Genomic DNA, 25,907 nt, shown 5'->3' on the forward strand with positions numbered 1-25,907 from the left:
GTGAGGTCAGGAGAAATGATGAGATCAGTTTCTGAGATGAGGAATATAAGAAGCCTAGAAATTATTCAAATAGACATTCCGGTTAGATAATAATAAATTGATCAGAAAAACATATCAGTGTTTAAGTGGCAGTTAAAGGATTTGGAATGAATGAAAATATCCAAGGAAAATTTGTAGCAAAGAGAAGAGACAGTGGAGAAAATGATCCTTTTAAATACTTCTTTGAATGTTTTAATGGGAATGGAAAATAGATCTTTGTCTGAATACAGAATATGATTCATCCAGGACAAAAGAGGTCAGGCTATACGTAAGAATAATTGGATATGTAGAGATCTTCTTAGCTCACAGCAGAAATAGTTCATGGTTTATCTATGTAAATGAGACTGAGCACAGTAGAGGGGAAGGAGTAAGTGGGTGGACTTAAGAAAATGTTAAATTATGTCTCTGGAACCCAGAGACTAACATGATCAAATCTATTTGTCAAAATTTTCATTTCCAATGGCCACTCCAGACAACTGGACAGGAGGGTTAACTCCTCCTTTTCCTTACTAGCTTTATATCTTACTCAGCTGTTAGTCATCATGGCACGGTTCTAAGTCATCCCAAAACAAGTAGACATTCTATCTACATGTCCTCCACTGTTTCTTATCCCACTCTCCATTCTAAGTCCCTAACATGTTGAGCATACCTGTGTAAGAAAAAGAATCACGATGTTTCCTTGTTTTGCTCTTTCAACTCTGTTTCTCTGACTTTTACCATGCAAGGTGTCATCAAAACTGAAGTTTTCTTCCTTCTGAGCTATAATGTTTCTTCTCTAGTCTTATCTCCCAGTATTTTTCCTTCTTTCCCATGAATAACATGTTTTAGAACTTACAATGGAGGAGGGAATATCTGTGGCAGGAATTTGAGAGAAATTGGGTACCAATAACTCTCTAATAACAAGCTTTCTGCTATCCATGAATGTTTGTGCTGATGTAGTGATTTTTATTCCTATATTCTGGCTACCAGAAAAGTCCTATAGAAGATATTGCTGGATGCCTAGTGAAATAGATCCTCCCTTATGTCAACATTTTGGGTAGCAGTTCCCTCATTGTATGCAGTAGTTTACCTCTACAGGACTCAGAAGGGCTCAGAAGATGTCAAGATTCCCTGGCTTATGTGATTTCAGTCAATTCAGTGATAGCATTCTGTTTCTCTTCCTAGTGATGGGTTTAGAAAGAATCTGTTCGGGAGAATGAACTATGAGGAGATGCTGGCAAATGAAACTCTCCTTGTGTAAAGGGATTCCTCCCCCACCCTTCTCTGAATCAAGAAACAGAAAACTTAAGTTACAGCATCTAATCTCTGAATAATAGTTGAAACCACTGCAGCCATATTGAGACCATCAGAAGTGTTAAATGAAGACATCCGAACTCTAAGGAGACCACAGATCTAGACATAACCTGCTCTAGGCTTTCTTGCTATATGAAGTCATACATTTTTTTTCCTTTTAAGCTCTCAAGAAAAAGTTTTTATTCCTTGTAACCAATAACACAACAGTTTCTTTATCCAAGACACTTACTGAACTGTACACGGTGAGGAAAAAAACACTAAGAAGTGACATTGACTTCCACCCATTATGGATGTCGAACTTGATGAAAAGAAGAGCATTCTGGGATTTCCTTCAGAGTGATGGACACTGAAGAAAGAGGAACCTCAAAGGAACATAATCGAGACCCTGAGTGGTTCAGTTACTATTCATTATCACATCCAAAAGAAGTGGATGATCTGATTGAAAAAGTAAATTGGAAAGTCATACCAATATTCCTGAAACTCTCAAACACACTGAAGTGTTAGGACTAGATAAATACATTTATAATTTAAACTCATCTTTCTAGTTCTGCTAACTCAGCCCCACATTATCCATGGGAAAGAGAACTGCTCCCCTAAACTCCTCTCTCTCTCCCAGTTTCACCACTAAATCTATAGCTCATAACAGCCAGAGACTTGATCTTCATTTTCTCTTTACCTTTCTCTTCACCTGTCTTTTACCTTCAACTCTTGTTTTTGGATTAAGTTTGTCATCACAATGTTGAAGGCAAATTCCGAGTCCTGGCTTTCCCCAAACCTGTGGCTCACTGTTATCGCCAGATTCTGTGGCACAAAAATTCCAAGAACTTGTATGGTAAAGTCAGATTTTTCTGAGGGGCTAGGAGCTCAAGGCTGTGAAGAATAGCACCTCATATCTTACTATTTTTTGTTCTCAAAAGTTCACAGATACAGGCTGTGGGAAACTCTACAGGACAAATGACCTGGTTTCTTCAACAAATAAATTGCAATTGGGGAGTGTGTGGGAGGAAGACAGAGATGAAGAGGGAACTAATAGATAAAGACAAAAGAAAAATGTCAACCAGTCACAATATGAAGACTTTATCTGAGCTCCAATTCTTCACTGAAAACAAAACAAAAAAACTGACTCCTATCTATGACGTTTATGAGATAATAGGAAACTAAAACATTGATCAGATTTTCCTAATACTAAGGACATATTTTAACTTTCATTTGTGACAATGGTACTGTGGTTATTTTAAACTGACGCTGCCCATAAGTTGATGCTTAGTGAAGCTAATGAATGCATACCAAGTCGATAACATCATTATCCTTTGTCTTTTCATTCCTGGTTGCATTTTTCTGTAATAAAAAGTTAGGTAGATGTTAGAGAAGATGGAAAGAAAACTGTGAATGTATGTATGCATATACAGGTGTATGGGTCTGTGTTTGTGCATCTAAGAGAGTAAAAGTAAGAGCGAGGGAGACAGAGAAACAGAAATGCAGAGAGATAAAAAAAAGAACTGAAGAACCATAGATCGCTGGTAGATGACTTGATGAAGGCTATCTGACCAGATCTTGGAAGAATAATTCCAGAGTCTGTAGTGTTTATACATGGTATTGTACACATCAATAAATTTTAGGATCTACACGCTTAATTTTGTCTTAGTTATCAACAACTTGCCCACTTGGTGTCTAGATAGTATACGTTGGGTATTTATGAGCTCTAGTACTAAGCTGCACTGCAATCCCAAAGGCACAAATTCATATCAAGAAGCTGCTCTGCGGGAGACAGACGGGCAGTCTGCTCCCATGAGATTAACTGCCTCTGAAAACCCAGTGGTGGGTCAGCTGTGAGTCAGTTCCGACTCAACAGCATGTAACAACTATTATATGTAATGCTTGCAATGACTCTGAAAGGTAAACCTTTGTAGATTTATCCCCTCTGTAAACCCACACTAGGAAAATTTCTCAATAAGCCTCTTCAGTGGATAAATAGCCTTGAAATTGAATGGTGAAGCAAGGCCAGGTAATTAGAGAAACCCATAACTATTTCCTTTTTGTCACTGATGTCACTAGGTATACTAAAATTTCTGTAAACACTATATTTTCTGTCTTCCGTAATGCATGTATCCGGCTTTCCATCTTTCCTCCATAGCTGCGCTGCAATCCCAAAGGCATGTGGTTCAAATCCACCAGTTGCTCAGTGGGAGAAGGATGAACAACTCCTTTCATATGATTTAACTGCCTCTAAAAACCCATTGTTGGGTCAGGGTCAGTTATGCATCAGTTCTCACTCAAGAGAACACAACGACAATGACATTACTTGAAAAGACTAGAATCCAAGTTATATTTAAACTTCTCATTAGAAGTTGTATCAGAAAATGTGAAATTATTATTTCACTCATTATGACTCATTCCTTAATGGAAGACCTTAAATTCAGATTCTAATATCTTTATAATATTCACTTAGTTTTATTAATTTGAATCGTGAACTTCATTTCTTTTGGCTCTGACGCAAGTCTTTTTCATAAATCATTTTCATTTATACAATGAAGTGTCTATTTTCAACTCTGCAGAAACAATTTGGACCTAAGTTAGAGAACAATAAGAGTTCTCAAACTCAGAGCACATGAACTTTCAAAAACTGTGAGTTCACATTGTACAAATTTCACTATCTAAAAAAAGAAAAATTCAGTCCTTTACTTACTTGGTTTTATAATTCTTGAGCACATGTGTAGAAATACAGCCCTCATGGTAAGATGTTCAAAATAGGTAAGTGGTGAACTCAAATTCCATAGCATAAATGGATTTTTGAACAAGATTGACACACACTACATTATAGAAGAGGAACACTACCCGACACAAAATAGAGCTGAATGATCTTGTATAGTAGGCGTTTGTCTTTGTTTTTCCTTGTCTAATATCTGAACTTCCTTTCTATATTTTGGAAATTCTCTGAACAAAAACCTTGATGGGAAGTAGAGTCCATTTTCCACCACAAAAACCAAAGGCTGGTGGATTGCTTTACACATTCTGTGGTGGCAGCCATGCAGATGTGTACTCTGGGCTCAGTCATTCAAATGTATTTGTATTTGGAGAGTGGAGCTAAAACTAAAACACAGGGATGAAAACAAAATACTGAAACCCATTGCTGTAGAATAGATTCTGACTGTTCTCTGTAAAGGATTTCTCCGTGGGCTTTCCAAGGCTGTAAATCTTTAAGAAGATGTGGAAATTTGTTTTCTTCAATGGAGCAGATGTTACAATGATGGAGTGTGTGGAGGATTCTGCTCAACAGTTGGCTGCTGCAGAGTAACATTCCGCACTAAAATAACTTAAGGGTTCCTGGTGATGCAATGGGAAAGCGGTTGGATGCTAACTGAAACTATCAGATGCTCCAGGGGAAACATTGCGACATCCTGCTACTATTAAAAGTAGGGCAAAAAGTCATACTGTCAACGTTTGGGTTAGCATCTAAGTGCATAATCACGGCACCACCAAGTCTTCAGAAGCAAAGACTCTGGGGATTTATTTCAGTTGCAGAAACAGCAGCAGTAACATTCCAGAAGTAGAACTGGCAATGTTGCTATGGAGACAACCAGTGCCCACTGCCAGCAGTGGTGTGGGCCCCAGAGACAGCAATGGCGTCCAGTAACTAGTATCCTCACCAGTTTTTGCTTTTCATTTTCACGGGGTCTACACAGTCACGTTGCATACTCACCCAATTCCTGTTTTCTTATCTTTGACAAGCTTCTTCATGTTGAAGAAATTATTTTGTAGAAAAATCATTTTTCAGTTTCATTCCATCAGAGTCAGCTTCTATTGCTGGTAAACAGTACTGATTTACAAATACCCTCTAAGAAAACGAGGAAATATCCTGTTACTCTTAATATAACTGCCATGATAAATAGCTAATATAAGTATCATATGAGTTACCTTAGAATAATAGAATACTCATCGAAGGATGTGTCATTGGTATATAAGAAGGGCATGAGATAGTGAATGATTGCAGGGGAAAATGAGTTGAGAGTTTTCATTGTATTTATTGGATTAAAGAACAAATGAGATGCTGAAATCCCAGATTCTTATCTTCAGACATGGACTTGTGTCTTGTCCTGATGTACCATCATCTCACCATCTTCTCAGAGCTTTCAAAGCACAGATGATGCTGGCTCAACACTGGTTTCAGCTCAAAGTTGGCTGCTGAAGAATTACTTCTTCACTAAGTTTCACTTCATTATCTCCGATGATTCATTGGTCAAGGGACTGGATGTGAACGACAGTGTTGGCTGTATTAATCCATTTGACACTCCAGAGAGAAAGGATGTGACAGCCTGCTGTCAAATAATGAAAGCTACCCGTTGGATCTATGTTGTGAAGGCTCACCCAGAATTAACTGACTAGCAGTGGATAAGAGTAATTGGAAGGGCAACAGATAAAGAAACTCCTAATTTGGGACAATTGGTCACTTAAAATCAAGTTCAGTTTTTTGAAGAGATAATGATTTGATGTTAGTCTTGTAAAAAAGAATGAGAATTAGTGGCAAAGAGATTTTGGAGAAGCTATGGATAGTCCCAGAGCATGATGATAGGTGTTAGTCATATGAATTCTCACCAAAGGTTCTCACAGGAAAAGGAGTTTCATAATCAGCAAGAAAGATGATTCACCCTGAATCATTTCTCAGTTACCCCCACTGGTTGTTCAGTGGTCTCATGCAGAAAGAGACCAGAATGACTGTTATTTTTTTTGTGATGTAATAAGCTACCCTAAGACTCGTGATCTTAAATCTGAGGGATGAAGGAGGCCTAAAGGAACAATATCATCTATACTTCTTTGTTGCAGGGCATTTCTTGGGGGAATTCAGTCTTTCCCTCCTGCCAGTAGGTTCAAAGTCCATAACTAACTCAAAGCCAGATAAGAGATGGAAGGAAACAAGGGATTGGGATGGAAGCCATGTGTCCTCAGTTCCTTGTATGTATCCATTTATGATTTCTTTCAACCACACAGTGTCATTAATTCTTTTACCACTTCATCATCTATTTCATCCCTCAGAAAGTCAATCTCACTACTTTCAGGTTGCTTCTGACTCAGCAATCTTTCATATGAGGGTTTCCAATGTTGTAAGTGATAACAGGAGAAGATAGCCCATATTTCTCCCAAGGAGCTGCTAATGGATTTGGACCAACAGAGGAGTGCTGTTTGCGATAAACTCCTCTACCAGAGCTCCCTATTTTACCCCTAGGGACATCAGAGGCTATGTATAGTTCCAGTTACTCTCTGAGAGTTAAGTCCTACTTGGTTGTCCTTCCAAAGTTGTACTTGTTACCATAACTGATAGTATCATACTGAATTCTGATTTTTCTTTAGAGGTCTTACGATCCATTTTTTTTATATTGAGATGGCTTGCAAATTGCTGTGGTGCTAGACACTCTGTCCATTTTGCAAACATCAGCATGATCACCTGTGGACAGATGGTTTCAGCAGAACTTCCAGACTAAGACAGACTAGGAATGAGGTCTTACCAGTCTACTTCTGAAAAATCTGGCCAGTGAGAATCTTGTGAATAGCAGCACAGCATTGTCTGATATAGTGCTGGAAGAGGTTGGAAACCATGTCAAACAGCATATAGAAGAACCGTTTTCTCATAAAACAGCCAATCTTAATGACATGGGCAAACTAAAGATTTCAGGGTCTTTTTTTTTTTTTTTAAGTGTGACATGACTCAAATAAGAGGAAACATTTACAATCAGATATTCATAATTGTGACATAAATGTATGAATCAGCAAGCAAGGAAAATGGGACTTTATAAAACAAGTGAAAAGGAATGCTTGAGGACTGATATCCTAGACACCAGTGGATCGAGCTGAAAAGAATTTGCATTAGCCATCCTGAACTGGACAGCCATGTAATCCATGCATAAATGACAAATTGAAGAGGAATGGTATCACCTTCATCATTAAAAAGAAGATTTCAGGATACATCTTCAAGTGCAATGCTGTCAATGAGAGTATAGAATCTCTATATTTGCAATGAAGACCAGGTAATGTGCATGTATTAACTAGTGTTGTTATGACAGAAATACCAAACATGTATGTCTTTAACAGACAGAAGTTTACTCTCATAACTTTGCCATTGTTAGGTGCCATTGAGTGAACCATGTCTCACAGTGACCTTATGAAAAGCAGATCAACACCATGCTCTATGTTGTCCCATCCTCACAATCTCCATCAGGCTCAAGCTCATTGTGGCAGTCAGTGTGTCAGATCATCTCAGTGAGCGATTTCCCTTCTCTGGTTGACTCTCCACTTTTCCAAGCACGCTGGTTTTTTCCTAAGGACTAGTTCCTTGTAGCAACATCTCCAAAGTATAGGGGATAAAGTTTCATCGTCCTTGCCTCAAAGGAGCACCCTGCTTGGTCTTACTCGGACTCAGGTTTGTTGGTTTCTTTAAATTGTGGTGTTGATGAAGAGTAATGAAAATGCTCTGGAATGAGTCTCACAGATTGTTGCTATTAGACTGCAACTCAAAGCTGTGCTCTGGCCAGTGGATCTGAATTTTGCCCTATCCCGTGCCCTCCTCATCACCTAGGTTATACTTGACCTCGTTGTATTCACTCTGTCAATCCATCTTGTTAAGGGTCTCCCTCTCTTTTGCTGATCCTCCACTCTTCCAAAGATGGTGTCTTTTTTCAGGTAATGGCCCCTTCTAATAACATGAAAAAAGAGAAATCCAAATCCAGGGCACTACCTATGGGAGAACATTTTCTCCCTTTGACAGTTCTTGGGGAAAGTCTTTGCCTCATTTCAGTATCTGTGGGGCTAGCATCCCTTGTATAAAGTCTAAGTATTGGCCTTCTGTCTTTTCTTTTTCCCAAGCTCCAGCTCTTTTTACTTTTACCTGTAATATTTTTCTTTGCCTTCCTGAGCTGCCCATTGAAATAACCTATTCTGCTCTCTTCATTATTTTTGCCCTTTAGTTTAGTTTCTAGGGGGCTCTGGTGGCCTAGTGGTAAAACCTTGTGCTGCAATCGCAAATGCTCTCAGTTCAAATCTGCCAGTGGCTCCGCAGAAGAAGGATGGAAAATTTTCTCCTATGCCATTAACTGCCTCTGAACCCACTGCAAGTTCAACTATGGCTCCATCTGACTTGGCAGTACTTGACAACAGCAGCATTCTAGAGAAACTTTGAGAGTCTCTTTTGACATCCATTTTGACCTTGTCTTTTTAATGACGTCTTCCTTCAAGGAAGAAAAGATACTCAACTTTCTGTCTGTTGTACCATGATCCCCCAAGAGCTGAGAGGGTACACAGGTCACTATGATTTCAACGGGTAAATTCTTAATAGATTAAGGGTTGGTTTCTTAGTATGTTTTGAAGCAGGATTTGAATTCATTTTATAATCACTTTTTGGTAGTTTTCTGTTACTTTAGCATGTTGACCATTTAATCCCAAAAGATGCTGATGAGGAAGAAAAAACCGTTAACACAATTTTTGATGTGTTGGCCTCTGATTGTGGTTCAACATAAGATATGCCTCTCATTATTCTTTAGTGGTGACTTCAGGCATTAGTTTATTTTTTAAAGATTTTTCTTTCACAGTTGTAGGAAGTTGAACTCTCCCCTTTTAATCATTCTGTTGCCAGCTAATGTGTCTGCTCAGATTTAGAGGATGCTTAAGCCAGTCAGTGATGATGTAATGGCTTTCAGGCTCCCTGGGAAGGCATTGCATGACCTTCCATGCCATCTGCCATGCCATCTGCATCTTACTGTTGAGCCTAAATAAAAGTAATAATCTCTGCTGAATTATTATAGGTGCCATTCCTTTAACAAGCATTGACTGGGGCCTACTATGCACAAGGAACTATACTAGGTGCTATTGTAAAAATCTGATGAAGAATAATATGCAAACAATTTCATCATTGCTGTGTGAATGTACATAAGACTTATCCTGGGGGAAATATGAACAAAGTTTTAACTTTCTTTGATGCAAATAAGCATTTTATTCAGCCTTTCAAATTACCAAGAAAAGCAATATATATACTCAGCACGCATGAGCAATGATTTTGTAAATAACTACCTAACTTGGGAGGGACTGGAGAACATTATGCTGAGTGAACTAACTCAATCCGACAAGGACAAATTTTGTATAAAACCGTTATTGTAGAATGAGCATAAGGATCTAAGAGGGGTGGGAAAGGGTAAAAGTATGTACAGAGAGAGGGGGAGATTAATCATGGGGTTGTACAATTTGATGGGTAGGTGTGTGAGGGAAATTGAAAGAACTTTTTCTTGAAAACAATATTTAAATTTTGTAAATCAATCAGTGGAAATTTTTTTTTTTAAAGTCAGTGGTACTATCAGGGTATTTGAAGTTGCCTTTTGTCAGGTAATTGTAGTGGTCATAAAACAATGTATGGTGGCACTGTTTTCAGTTTGTGAAGCATTACCTATTACTCATCCTTGAAGGAGCAGACACCTGGGGAGAAGGAGATGGATGGGCTTGGTAGGGAAGAGAGGGAACCTTAAGTGAAGCAATGCCCCTTGTTACACTTGCAGCTATTAATACATATTCTTCCATGCTATGCCTTAGGATAGATGGATGGATAGATAGATAGATTAGATAGATAGATAGATGATAGATAGATAGATAGATAGATAGATAGATAGATAGATAGATAGATAGAATATACAGATAGAGAGATAGATATATGAGAGAGAGAGAGAGAGAGATCTAATATCTTCCCATAACTATGTTAGAATGGGAAAAAAATCTTCCCATAACTATGTAAAAACAAAGACAGACCTGGTGCACTTCCTGCCATTTCTTATGCAGATTATGTTTCTACTATAATGTATTTACAAAACACTTCATTTGTACTAGACAATGAGGAATGCTTTAATGTAACTGTGAGTACTCAGGCACATTAGTAAACTACATCTCAGAGACATTTAGTAACTAATCATTTGAAGTCCCGCTGGGAAATAGATGTCTAGATTTGGGAAATAGAACTTATGAAACTGAGTGCATTGGAATAATGTATCTCTGATTTGGATGCAATGATTCCAAATTAACTTTTAACCTGATTGTCTTTCAGACACTTCCCACAGAGTTTGTTCAACATTCGCTTTAACATTTCTAACAATAGGTATCTTACTACTTTGCAGGCAGATCATTCCCTTTTTAGAACAATTTAAAGCGTTCTTCATATTGAATTGAAATTTGTAGCCTCTTAAATTCTAATTATTGGATTGATTTGGTTTTTTCTAGAGTTAAATTAGGATAAATAGTTTACATGATGTTATGCTCAAAATTATCTATCGTGCTGTCTTTTGGGTTGTCAAAATAGTCAACATCTAGTAATGTTTATGCTAATAAAGCTGTTTGACAATGTTCTTAAATTTTTTTAAATATACTAATTCCATATTATAGCTGTAACCAGAATATACTCTCATTCTATTTCTTTGTATATTGCTATGTTTTGAGGTGTAAGTTAACAGGAATTAGTTCATGTTGATTAATAAGTTTTTATTTCTCTGAGGATCCAGATTTCTGCTGTTCCTGGTACTGAGCAGCTTACCAAGGCCACTTCCCTGAGATGATCATTGGAACCTTAAGCAGACTGGGGTTCCGAATGTTATGTTTAAGACAAACAACAGTGTTGATTACTGGTAAAGACCATTTCTGTTTTTTATTGACCTCAGACTATTTCCAGAAATAAAAATTCAGACAGCCATACCAGAGGCTGTGCTAGAGTGTAAATTATTATGTAAACAGTGTTCCTCTGCCTTGTTTCTATTAAAATATCCTATTAGAAGAAGGCATATGAGACTCTTTGGAAGTTCTTTTCTCTTTGGAAGACTTGGACTATAGAGAGAAGTGTTGCATCATTTGTGAATCATATATAAGTTCCAAATCAATTTATCTTATCGGCTTAATATGATTTTTATTTTAATATTATAGACTACTGTTCAGTTACTAATGCCCTTTGGCTCTCCAGACATGTGTTCTAGGGTTGAAGCAATCTGTAACCTCATAATTATATGGGTGGTAGTGTTATGTGCCATCAAGTCACTTATGACTCATGAAGACCCTATTGCACAATAGCTCTGAACTTTGCTCTATCCTGAGCCTCTCTCATTGTTTCCAATACATCTACATCCTTTACCCCCATTTACTGTGTAAACTAATCTCATTTCGGGTCTTCCTTTCCTATGCTGTCTCTTGACCCTTCCAAGCATGACGTCTTTCACCAGGGACTGGTCCATCCTAGCCACATACCCAAAGTATATGAGATGCAGCTTCAAAACCTTGCCTCAGAAGCCTGGTTTTACCCTCTTTTAAGATAAACCTGTTTATTCTCTTGTTATGACTATTAGATTCGAGGCAGTTCTTTTGTTCTGTTCAAACAACAGCTTCTTAGTCTAGGAATAGATTTCATATGACCACAATTACATGTTCTGGGATTCCCATTCTTCTCATTGTTAGCAATATTTTGTTATGCTCTATATAATCAAATGCCTTTGCATTGTTAATAAAGAAAAAAAAGATGTTTTTCTGATATTCCTTGCTTTTAGCCAAGATACAACTGATATCAGCAGTGATAACTCTGGTGCCACAGCCTCTTCTAAACCCTGCTTAAACTTCTGGTAGTTCTCTTTCAATGTATTGTTCTAGACAGTTTTGGATGATCTTCAGCAATATTTTGCTTACATATGATATTAATGACATTGTTTGATAATTTCCACTTCCTGTTGGGTTACTTTTCTTAGGAATGGGAACAAATATGGATCTTTTCCAGGCAGCTGTTTTCCAAATTTCCTGGCAGAGGCTGTTGAGTACATCCAGATTTGTATCTGTTAGTTGAAGCATATTATACAAAATCTATGTCTAAACCAAGAAGCTGTTAACCAAAGGAAGCAGGGGAACACTTGCTTTAAAAGCAGGAAAGTGTGTGTCAGAGTGGTATCCTGTCTCCATTCAATCTGTACGTTAAGCAAATCATTCATGATGCTAGACTCTATAAAGAAGAATGTAGCATCAGAATCAGAGGAAGACTCTTCAATAATCTGTGTTATGCAGATGACACAACCTTGCTTGAATCACATGAGGAGAACTTGAAACTCTTGCTGCAAAAGATCAAGAACTATAGCCTCCCATGCGAATTACATCTCAGCATCAAGAAAGCAAAGGTTCGTGGCCTAGTGGCAAGACACTGCACTGCAATCCCAGAGGTACGCAGTTCAAATCCACCAGATGCTCTGCTGGAGAAGGAGGGGGCAATCTCTCCCTGTACCAGTCAGATCTTATTTGATGGCACATGTAAAAATAATACAATAAAAATTAAAAAAAGAAAGCAAAGTTTCTCACCACTGGGTCAATAAATGACATCATGATAGATGGAGAAAGAAATGAAATTGTCAGTAATTTCTTCTTGCTTAGATCAACAACCAGCAGCCTCGGAACCAGCAGTCAGGAGATGAGGAGACATGTTTGACTGGGCAAGTCTGCTGTTAGGGACTTCGCATAAAAACTGAAAAACAATTATGTCAGTTTGAAGACTAAGATGTGTCTGATTCAGGTCATGATCTTTCAACCACTTGCTGTGCATCTGAAAGCTGGACAATGAATAAGAATGACAGAAGAATTGGTGCCTTTGAGTTGTGGTGTTGGAGAATAGTATTGACTGTTGCATGGGCTGCCAAAAGAACAAAAAATGTCTTTGAAAAAGAGTACTCCTTAGAAGTAAGGATGATGAAGCTTCATCTCTCATACTTTGGACATGTTGCTAGAACAGGAGTGTCATGCTTGGGATGATGTTGCTTTTGTTGTTATGTGCCATGGAGTTGCCTATGACTCTTAGGAAGCCTATGCACAGTAGCTCTGAACCCTGCCCTATCCTGAACCTGTCTCATTCTCACTGTCTCCAACACACCTACCCCCATTATCTCAGTTACTGTGTTAATCTGTCTCACCCAGAATTCTCTTTTCCTGTGCTGCCCCTTTATCCTTTCAAGCATAATGTCCTTCTCTAACCTGGTCCTACCTGGAAATGTTTAGGGGCCAGTGAAAGAGAGTAAAAACCGCAAATAAGATGGATTGATACAGTAGTGGGCTCAAGTATGTCAGAGATGATGAGAATGGCACAAGATAGGACAAGGTTCGGGTCTGTTCTTTGCGTCGCTATGAGTTGTACTTGACTGGATAGCACCTAATAACAACAACATATTCAAGACACTCTGGGATATTTTTCAACTGTCCTCAGACTTTTCAAACTTTATAGTAAAATCTAAGAAAGGCATAACCTGTATGAGGTAGAAATGTATCAGAGAAAGGAAAGCAAGATATTTTCCATTAAGAGAGAGCAGTATGTTTCACCAATATTGTGTTAGGTGCCAACAAGTCAAATATGACTCATAACAACCCTAGGAAACAGATCAAAATGTTGTCCTACCCAGAACCATCCTCACAACCTTCACCAAACCAAAACCCATTCTTTCAGTCACTGTATAAGTTAACAGAGGCTGAAAATTTGTAAGATTCAGAAAAACAAGTCTTGCCTGCCAACTTCCAGTTCTCATGTCCACAGTTATATTTGTCCACAGTTTTATTTTCAAATATTTTGTCTTATGTTTTGTTAAAATATATTTTGTCAGTATATTTCCTCTATTAATAGGTATTTTTGACAAATTAGGGTACAAAAGTTGGAAAATTTCCATTAAACATACAAAAATCTACTTATCTATAGATATTCCAGAAAGTTCTTTTAGAGAGTGAGTTAGGATCTTGAGTTAAAATGTTTTCTCAAATGACTGTAAATTATTCATCCACAAAAAAAAGCATAGAATACTGATGATTCATACCACAACATAGATTTCTTTAAAAATTATTTTAAGTGAAAGACTCCAGACAGAAAAAAGCAAATATTATTATTACATTTTTATGAAACATCCAGAACACGTGAATCCATAGATATAGACAGAATGTCGTTTAAGAGTTGTCAAGGACTCATAGGAAGAAGAAGGAATGAAGAAATATTGGGGATGAGATTTGTTTCCCAAGGTAATGAAAATGGTTTCAAACTAAGGAGAGTGATAGCATAACATTGTAAATGGACTAAATACTGCTGTTAATTTTAAAATTAGTAATTTTATATCCCATGAATCCCATCTCAATTAAAATAAAATTTTAATGAATTTGTCTTTTTAAAAAACAAAACAATTCTTATATATTAAGTTGGAAAATGAAAAGCAATTATTATATAAAGATTATTTTTAAAAACTATAGATGGAATAAAAAGAGTATTAGCAGATTAAACATAGCAGGTATGGTATAAGTGAGAAATGAAGCTAAAAAAAGGTCTGGCGTTAAGCAAAGAAAATTATCATTTAATGACCAGTGTTTGAACAGTATTTTAAAGGAAAAGAGTGGATTGCAAAGAGAATAAATGAATTATTTGTCAACATTCTTAGGGAGGGAGAATTAGAGTTTTCTCACTCTCTAATTGCTTTTGGAAGTGTACAGATTGGAAGTACTTGAACAAACACTGGCAAATGCCCGGGCTATTCAGGAAATTGTAAACTAAATGTAATTAAATCTGTGAGACCAGATGGCAGCTACCTGAAAAACGTAAATTAACCCGAGGAGGAATTTACTGAACTGCTAACCAAAATGCAGAGAACACTGATGGCTGATGGACTGACCTGTCACCAATGAGACCATGTAAATGTGAAAAGTCCTTCTCCCACTCAGCTTACCCCCAGACAGTGGAAACAGGAAGTCAGTGTCAAAGATTCCTTGTACTTACCAGGAAGGACAAGGTGGTTTCTGACAAGAAATAATGTTGGTGTAATGAGTACATGGAGCAAATAAAGGTAATCAATCCACTGATTTGGCAAATACTGGATCCCTGCTGTGTTTCAGGCACTGGGCTAGGTACTATATAGGAGGGGGAAAAAAAGATATATTACAGACTTTTCCTGAACCCCAGGAGCTCAATCCAATATCTGTGGAGAGAAAGCACACTGATGTAATTACATTTAAAACTTCATGGATTTCCAGGATTGATGGTTCTGTTCCCTGCCAGTTACTCCTCCAGGGACGGTAAAGTCAAACAGGTGCATCACTCTGTGTCCCTATCTTTCATTTAATTCTGGCTGAGGTCAAGTCTGTTGAAATTGAACAGAAAAGCGAGCCTACTCAAGGACTAAAAAGTATAAATGTTAGAAAAAGAAGCCATAAGTAGGAGAGTTAGGGAGAAAAAGAGACTTAGGGAGCCGTGAAGGGGTATCACCGAGTGGCAGTAATCAACTTAAAGAGCTCAGTGATGGGGTGGAGAGGGAATGAGTGGTCTCAATGACAGGAAAGGGCAGCTAAACCGATTTTCTCTAGGTTCCTGTTTCCTCTCTGCCTACCCAAGCCAGGTATTTCTGAGGCTGTGGAATTATTTACTTCAATGGTAGAGCCAGTCACAAAGTTATATTCTTTTTCTAAAGGCATGGTTCAAAGAATGCTGATAAAAATGTTACCATGCCAAGCATGTGAGACACTCTTAATAGCTGAGTTTAATGAGAAAGAAATATACTAAAATTATGAAATAAGCTTGTCTCTGAGAACAGAGCTGACGAAGGGCTGCAATATTCAAGCTGGCCTGCCTTGGCTGATGAGCAATCAGCGGAACTCAGATGTGGAATAACACATGAAATGCATGTTTGTTTTTGTGAACCAGCTCCTATTTGAGGTAAATGCTGGCTTAAAAAGGGTCCATCAGGCAGTGTGTGGTTGAATCACTGTGGTCCCATTTAGTATAAATCTGTGAGGATACTTAAGTGGCCAGAAATGTTTATCTGGTGTTAATCTTTAAAAAGGACAACAACAATAACAAACCACCAAACACTGTGGGGATGTGATAACTGCTTCAATTGTGATTTAGAAATATTTTTGATGTGGATGTGTGGAGACGTGAGGAAGACACAGAGATCAAGATACAGAGATATAGGGCGAATACACGGATTCATAAAGGCATCTGATACAATGATCTGGAAATAGTAGATGGCAATTATGATGCAGTTCATCTATTTTGCTTTTATAAGGTTCTTAATTTGAGTGAAAGCTGACAATGCATACTGGTTTTTCAATAATTCATATATACTTTGTAACATGAACTGTGATTGATTACTAGAAATAATTCATTGTATCATCTGATCATCCCCATACTATATATTGCCTTTCCCTTCATGAAACTTACCTATTTATTAGTTTTTTTTTCATTCACTTTTCCCTTTCTTTCCATCCCTGGAACCATTGGAAAATGTTTCTGTGTCTAAATATTTCCTTAACTTTTTATAATGGTTACTTTATACTTTATACTTTATACAGTGTACTATGGTGGCATGTTGTTGTTGTTAGGTGCCGTCGAGTCATAGACGAATCATAAACTCATAGCAACCCTACGAACGAACAGCCTGAGCACTGTTCGTACGTAGAGTTTCCGGAGGTAAGCCATTTCGGAAGTGGATGCCGCTCCTGCTTCCAGGCTTGTCTTAGTGGGGAAGCTCCAGCAAACACTGTATGGTGGCATAGCAAGTTGCAATAATAACCCATTGAGCTTTGGTTCAAATCCACCAGCAGTTTTACAGAAGAAAGACCAACAGTTTCTTCCTATTTTGATTTATAGCTCCAGCAATTCAATGGAGAGTCTTTATGCGTATTATCAGACTCAATGGTAGTGAGTTTTTATACAATAATAGTCTTTCTGAGACTGTGTAACAGAAATTTCCTATAGATTCAACCATTATGTACAGTGTTTCACAAACACTATATCCTCCTTCAGTGTATTGTAACACTCCATAAAAAATGTGTACAAATGTATAAATGTACCATAGTTTCCTTAGCTATTCTTCTATTAATGGGTACTTGTTACTTGTATTTTTCCCCATCTCTTTGTTACTGTAAATAATGTTGAAATGAACATGAATGTGCATATAACTGTTTGAGTCACAGCTCTTATTCATGTAGAATATATATTTAGTAATGAAATTGCTGGATCAAATGGCATGCAATTGTTTTGAAGTTTCAATTCTGAAGGATAAATCCTAACATTTGGTGCCAGCAAAAAAAAAATTATACATATTTGTAATTATTTCATTCATTATATAACACAAAACTACTTGTGCTTTTTATAATCACCTATATTAATTTTCACTATTATGGGGCTATCATCGTAAGTCTAATAAAAAGAGAAAGAATGACTAGACTATTACAAGAATTCTATTTAGTAGTCCTGTTACGTATTTCATGGTATGCTATACTCTTCTTTTCCCTTTTAGAATTTATCACAATCACACTTGATAATTATAATATTATATCACATCCATTAACTAATTCATTCACTCTGTGCCTCTTTGCCTTCACTTTTAAGCTCTGGGATGGGAGCAATTTAGTCATTGTTTATCCACTTACTTAGGCTAGTGTCTTCTACACAGTAGGTCCTCAAATATTTGAAAACCAATAAATAAATTCAAATAAATGAATGACAGGAGCTGGAACAAACTTCATTTTAGAGATGCAGTGATGTTCAGGAGTGATAAGTACATCAGGAATAAAGGGAGACAAGAGTTAACATTCAAATATCAGTGAAGGGTTTATAGACAGGGTGAAAAATATCTGTTGTATATAAAATTTGATAACATAAAACCATTGCTTTTTTTAGCCATATTAAACTATTGTTTTTCTGATCCTAAATTCAAAAGCGTATCATCTGCAATCTGTGTTGATAGCATTCCTGATGGTGGTTACTTGAGGATATTTGTTGCTGTTACTGACTGCCGTCAAGTCAAGCATGACTCATAGCAACCCTGTGAACAAAAGACCTGAATCTTGTCCTATCCTATACAATTCTTACCATCTTTTATACATTTGAGTCCACTGGGGCAGTCACTGTGTCAATCTATCTTGTCAGCTTGTCTTTTTTATTTAGTTTATTGGTCTTTTCTCTTTTGATATGAATACTCTTCTATGCACGTTTTACTTCAACATAACTTGTACTTTGAAAATTTTGGCAATATTCAATTGGCATATACATATTTATAGGGAGTTCTCGTGGCCTAGTGGTAAGAATCTGTGCTGCAATCCTGAAGATACATGGTTTGAATCCACCAGTTGGTCTGCAGGAGAACAACAGGCAGTCTGCACCTGTGCAATTTCTTGCCTCTGAAAACCTCCTGGAGGGTCAGCTATAGGTTGGTTCTGACTCAATGGTACATGAAAACAACAATATACAGATTATACTGAGGTTTTTGTAAAAGTCTGGCTTTACTTAAGATTTTCAAGGAAAGACTATACCCCTGAATTCTACAAATTAAAAGTATTTCAAATGCTTAGGTTGTTATTTTTTAATTACAATATAATGTCTATTTTGGCCAGAGTATTGAACTTCTACTTTAAGGATCCTTTCATTTGCAACATTTTGACTCTCATTCCTTATCAGATGGCACGTAGAGATCAACAGGGACCATGTCATTCTTTGAACTCTGAGTGCTTTTGTTGTGGTTATGCTATTGAGTGGATTCTGAATCACAATGGCACCTTATACCAAAAAGAGTTGTCCTAGAAGGTTTCCTGTGCAATCCTACACAGCGATTAAGGAAGCAGATCATTAAATCTTTCTTCACTGAGCAGTTCAGTAGGTGCAGACCACCAACAATTCGGTTTACAGTACTTCACCATTGCAATAGCCAGGCCCCTTTTACAAAACGTTTATGGCCTGCCAATAAACAAAGATGCTCACCACTGGATTATGACAGATGGTGAAGAGACTCTAAGATTGTGAACAGCTTTAGTTTGCTTGGCTCCACAATCTACACCCTTGGTCCTAGCAGCCAGGAAATCAAAAGACAAATTGGACTGGGAAAGTCAGCTGTCTGGGACATTTCCACATGACTAAAGAGCAAGAACAGCCTTCTGGAGACTAAAGTGTGTCTTATCCAGGCCATAGTCTTTGCAATTGCTTGCTATGCATCAGAAAGCTGGACAATGATTAGGGATGAGAGAAGGAGAATTGATGCCTTTGAGCTGTGGTGTTGGAGAGGAGTACTGACTATACCATGGACTGACAAGAATACAAACAGGTTCATCCTACAGAGGGTGAAATAAGTCTGCTCCTTGGAGGCAATGAATCTGAGGTTTCATAGGACATACTTTTGGTATGTTGCAAGGAGGGATCAGTCCTTGGAGAGGGACACCGTGCTTGAAAAGGTAGAGGAGCAGAGAAAGTGAGGAAGACCCTTGAATATATGGATTGATTCAGTGACTGGGGTTGTGAGGGTGGATGTGCTAGAGACAATAAGATTAGCACAGGATATAGCAGGTTTCAGGGCAATGGTCCATAGTGTCGTCATGAGTCACAAATGACTCGATGGCACATAACAACAACAATAACAATAATGTTTGGGTTCCATTGAAAAATCAGATGAATGAAAAGTTTAAGTTGCCAAAAGTGGTTTAATATCTATAAAAATGTATAACATATACATAGTACATACAGTATTTGGAAGCAGGAGTGGCATCCACTTCCTAAACAACATGCCTCTGAAAACTGTGCACTTTGATAAATATCGTTAGTTGTTGAGGGGCTTCAGGCCTTTTGTTCAGAGGGTCGCTATGAGTTGTGCTTGACTCAAAGGCAATCAACAACAACAATATATACAGTATAGAATATGAACATATTTCTCTTTGTATAAAAGCTGGGTTATTTAATTTAAAAATTATTTTACATTGGTTCACTTACAGAGTCCATGTACATTGTGTTTCACACTATCCTTCATTCATACTGTGTTTCATACAATCATTCTGATTCATTTTATTTTATTTTATAAAATTAATCAACACTGAGCTATGCCCAATATTGCTTTGTCTTGTGTAACAGCTGTTTAAAATGAAACTTCAACTTATTTTTTATAAAGAAAAAAACTCAGAGAAAAAGTTCCTTGTACCTGCAATGATTGTAAGTTAGCCCTGTAGATAAAATATACACAAATACAAGCTATGGTTTTAAAACGAAAAGAGTAAGTCAAGCTCACTGTCATGGAATTATCTGATTGTACTTCATGCAGCCCACCCTATGTCTCGTAGGATTTCTGAGGTTTTAATCTTTACAGAAGCAGACTGCCATCTTTTCCTCCAGTTTAAATCGTCAGCTCTTCTGTGCGCACCAGCAGAGCTTCTTGGTTATGGTCTTAAACCCTGTTTCTGTCAGTTTCATTTTGCTTCACAGTAATGGACAGCAATTCTCTGTTAATATTCATTGCTATCAAATTTATTCCAGCTCACAGTGGGCCCATGGGGCAGAGCAGAACTGCCACACAGGGTTTCCTAAGCTACAGCTTTGATGGTCTAGTGATCAGGATGGTAAAATGGCCATGTGGAGGTTGTGCGCCATTGAGTCGGAACCGACCCATAGCTGACCCTCTGGCTGATTTTCAGAGGCGGTTGATTGTGCAAGAGGAGACTGCCCATCACTCCCCTGGGGAGCAGCTAATGGACTTGAACTGCAGGCTTTCGGGTTTGCAATGCAGCTTCTTGCCTCTAGGCAACCAAAGCTACTTACTGTCTCTGAAAACCCCCTTCCTCCGCTGGAGCAGAGGGTAGATTAAAAAGTGGGCGAGCAGTCCAACACTTAGCCACTGGACAAGCAGGGTTCTTGTTAAGGTCTTCGAAATCCACTGTTTTCACAAAATTAGATTTTAAGTCGAGTTGGCCCATACCAGCTGTTTTTTTTTCCTTGTATAAAACTGAAAGTCTGTCTTTTTAAAATTGTACATTTAAGTAAAAACTGTCACTTCTTTGTTAGAATCTGTTAACTCAAGGCTTTTCAGGACTGAGAACTGAACTTGTCCTGATCCTGTCAGAGTGAAGAATATGTAGCAAATACATTAACATCATTCTCTTTTTAGTTCTTTTTAATTTCTATTTTTTCTTTTTTTTACTTAAATACATTTTCTCTACTAGTAAAATGTGGTATGTTTGAATTTGCATAAAGGTGAATTTCATGCATCTTGTATTTTCAGTAATTCAATAAGACAAACACATGATTCATATTTTTAAGCTGTGGTTGTAAAGTTCTCTTTCTTCCTCCATTTGTTTTTATCTCTTGTCTGTCTTGCTTCTACTGGAGAGTAGCTATAGCTAGAGTGGAGTCTAGAGTAGCGATAGCTGCTGTATTTTGTAACTATCTCCCTAAGAATAGAAAATAAAAACAAAGGACAGGAAGAGGGTCCAATAGAGTGGCAAATGTAAGCCCAGAATCAAATGCCATCAGAAAAAATTCCTCACCATATATATTTTCAGTTTTTGTTTAAAAAATGTACTCATATATTTGAAAACATCTGTATATCAGGAATAGTAATGAAGTATATAGGAATGGTGAACCTTCAACACTTGGTCCATTTTCATCTCTAATAACCTGCTAAAAGTAGTGGCCAATGAAAAGCCTTTGGAGATTGAAGGTAGTGACAGCTATTTTGAGAACATGCAGATTTTACTCAGCAACTGACTAAATGAGAAGGCAGGCCAGAGGAGAGAAAGATGTACTTGGAATGGACAATTTTGAACAACTTAAAATGATCAGAAAACTGCTTTTAAGCTAGTAGACAGTGCCCTGAGAGCAAGAGAATATTTGGTATCTGACTCATGAACATTACATAATGATTTCACATGAAATAATTGGAAAATATAAGACATAATACTATCATAAAAATTGTCCCCAATAACTGTAAGTGATGGTGTTTAATAAGCAATTACTGCAGGAACAGTTCTTTTAAAATAGAATCATTATTCTAGAATAAAGCTTTTTTTTTATTATATAGGGAAAACATTCCATTCATTCTCTTGAATGCAGGATGCTAATTCTTACCTTAGCCCTAATTTGAATACTAATGTTTATATTGTGCATAAGCATTTGGATATTTATAGATGATTGATACAGACTTATCATTAATTACCAATTTAGTAGTCCAGAGGAGTCTACAGTCCCATTATACCCGATATTGAAATAAACATTAATGTATTTATCTATTTCACAATTATTATATTTCTTCTCTAAGCTATGGATCAGTTCTGACTCGATAGTACACAACAACAATAAAGTCATTATGATGATCTTCAACCTCTTTTGGAACTTGGAAATGCTGACTACTTGTTCCAAGCTCCAAAGAACTTCTAAATGTGGTTGCATATTTTTGTCTACTGGGAGTAGTTTGAATTCTGTGAATCAAATTTTAATTAAAATAAATTAGCTTGACTGTGGGCTTTCTGATGTTCTTAGTTGCACAGTTTTAATTATTCATATTAAGTAAAGAGCTGAACTGAGGAAAAGCTGCGACGGAAGATAGATACTTTTCTTGAACAAAACAGAAATATACAGAGCAGGAAAAAGTCAGAGGCAGCCAGTGCTGAAAATGTCCAGCTGGCTTTAGTTTAAGCAAGCATGTTTTTAGCCCAAAGCTTAAAGTTAGATACCTCTTTTCATGAAGGGGGAAAAAAGTGAAACGTATTTTTTCCCCCTCTGTACTTTAGTTATAAAACTTGGAGAAAACAGAGACAGAATGAAGCAGCATTTATTAATGCAACCCAAAACACAGGTAAGACAAAGATACTGTTTTAGTATTACAGGAGATATTCTGAAGGCTCATTGATTATTTGGTAGATATTTCACTGGCAAGATTCGCTGACCTCTGATTTGCCTTGCCTATTTCTTCCAACATGTAGCTGAATGGAATTAAATTACATAAAACTACTGGAGACTAAGAAGAAAATGTGGATATCCAGGGAAGAGAAACAAAACATCAAGGTATAAAAAGGTCATATTCAAGGAAAGTAAAATATATGAGAGTTCAAAGAGATGGATTTCTTTCTTAATTCACAAGATAAAAGGTCTTGAGAGGCACTGAGAGGCTCTCCTGAAAGACATAGATCTGCTAGTGAACAGAGAATAATTTGAAAAGCATAAAATGATAACATAAAAAAGTCATTACATCTCCACCCACTTCAGCAATGACACACAATTTCTGTGCATTTGGTGAGTGTTTGAAATGTGCCCCATGAAGGTGAATGAAGCCTTGCACTGACTGAATAGTCTACCTTGATATGTGTCAAGAAAAAAGTTCTTAATAATTAACTGGAATAGCATTCCTTTGCAGTGTTAAGGGGTTGAATTGTTACAGTTGTTATTAAGTGCCATTGAGTCAGCTACAACTCGTAGCGATCCTATGAACAACCTGTCCTGCTGCCATCCTCATGATATGCTTAAACCCATTGTTACAGTCGCTGTGTCAATCCTTCATATTGAGTTTCTTCCTCTATTTCTTTGACTCTCCACTTCTCACAGTATTATGCCTTTTTCTAAGGACAGATCCCTCTTGACAACATGACTAAAGTATGTATATGAACTTGGCTCTGAGACAGACTTGTTTGTTCTTTTGGAAGTCCATGGGACATTCAATACTCTTCTTCAGGACCACAATTCAAAGGTATCAATTCTTCTTTTGTCATCCTCAGTCATTGTCCAATTTTCGCAAGGATGGAAAATAATTGAAAAGACCATAGCTTATATCAGGTGCACCCTTTTTTTAGAAGCAAATAACCATATAAATAATCAAAGAATCTAAAAATAATCTTAGATTATATGAATAAAAATGTGTTGGGACTGAAGAAAGACTCATTAACAACCTGAAACATGCAAATGGCATAGCTTTGCTTGCTGAAGTAAAGAGGATTTGAAGTACTTAGTGATGAAGGACAAGGAGTGTGAATTATATCCCAACATAAGAAAAACAAAAAATCCTCATAAAGGAACCGACAAACAAGATAAACAGAGGAAACATGAAAGTTAACCAGGATTTCATTTACTTGGATATACAATCTACATAAAGTAAATCAGCAGCCCCCAAATCAAACTATGCATTGCATTTGAGTATTAAGGTACACCTTCCCCAAAGTATGGTCAATCACCTCATGTGAAAGCTAAATGAATACTTCAAATAAAAGAAGAATTGATGCCTTTGAGTTTTGATGTCTGTTAAGAATATTGGCTATGGCATAGACTGCCAGAAGAACAAACTAGTGTGGCTTGGAGGCAGTACAGCTCAAATGTTCCTTAGAAGAGAGGATGCTGAGATTTCATTATACATATTTCGGGCATATGAGTAAGAAGGACCAAATCCTGTAGAAAGATATGCTTGGGAAAGGAGAGGGTCAGCAAAAAGAAGAGTTTCACTGGGATGGATTGGCTCTGTTAACTTGTACATTTAGTATGCTGAAAAAATAATCTTTTACCTCATAGATATGTTTCTGTTGTCTCATCAGGTTGACGTGTTTGACTTTTACTCCTTAAGATCAAAACCAGTCAGACAAGTTTTTGAGTCTTCAATAAATTCTTTTGCATTTTTTTAAAAAACTAGAGTACACATTCTTATTGACTAGACAAGCAGATGCAGCAAAAAAAATGAGACACTTTTGAGAATCTACACATAATGAAATCAGGTATCAAATTTACCTGTATTTTACTAGAGGCATTAAACCTTTAGAAGTTCTCTGGGAAAGAACTACATCCAATCTTAGCAGTAGCAGACTACCTTATCTTTCTTATCCAGGGCAACCGGTGGATTTGAATCACAAACTTTCTGACTTGCAGTTAAACACATAATGTAACTACAACACTTATGCTCCTTGGTAGGTGGCTGTAGAAGCTGTCAAAGGAACTACATCTAAAGTTGCTGTTGTTATTATTGATTGCCTTCAAGTAGAGCACGAACCTTCTACAACTATTGACATTTATCAAAGTTCATAGAGTTCCAAAGGCAAGTTGTTTAGGAAGTGGATGCCACTCCTGCTTCCAAACCTGTCATAGAATGTTACTGGTTGAGTCGCCGGTGATGCATACCAATCCTATGTACAGCAGCTCTGAACTCCTCCCTGTCCTGAACCGGTCTCATTTATTGTGACACACCAACCTCCAAACCCCCCAGTTACTGTATCATTTCATCTCATCCAGTGTCTCCTTCTCCCGTGCTGTCAACTCTTCTGAGCATTATGTGCTTCTCCAAGGACCAATCTCTCCTGGCCACATGCCCAAAATTAAGTGAGGCAGAGCCTCAAAATCCTAGCCTCCAAGGTGATACTTGGTTTCACCCTCTCCAAGACAGACCTGTTTGTTTTCTTGGCAGTCCATGGTATGTTCAAGACTCTTCTCCAGCACTATAACTGGAAGGCATCTATTATTCTTCTGTCATCCTTATTCATTGTCCAACTCTCTAAAGCATAACAAGTAATTAAGAAGACCATGGCCTAGACTGATATCGTTGCTTTTCAGAACTCTGGAGAGGTCCATGACAGCAGATATTCCCAGTGAAATTTGTCTTTTGATTTCCTAACTACTGTTAAAAGAGTGTTGATTGTGGATCCTAGCAAGCTGTAATTGCTAACAACCTCATCTCTTTTCCATCTATTATGGTGCTGCCAATTGGCCCAATGGTAAGAATCTTTGTCTTCTTGATTTGAGCTTCAATCATATTAAAGACTACAGTCCTTGACCTTTTGCAGCA

This window comes from Elephantulus edwardii, unplaced genomic scaffold, assembly GCF_000299155.1.
Source record: "Elephantulus edwardii isolate Elephantulus edwardi_28Jun2011 unplaced genomic scaffold, EleEdw1.0 scaffold00114, whole genome shotgun sequence".
NCBI lineage: Eukaryota > Metazoa > Chordata > Mammalia > Macroscelidea > Macroscelididae > Elephantulus > Elephantulus edwardii.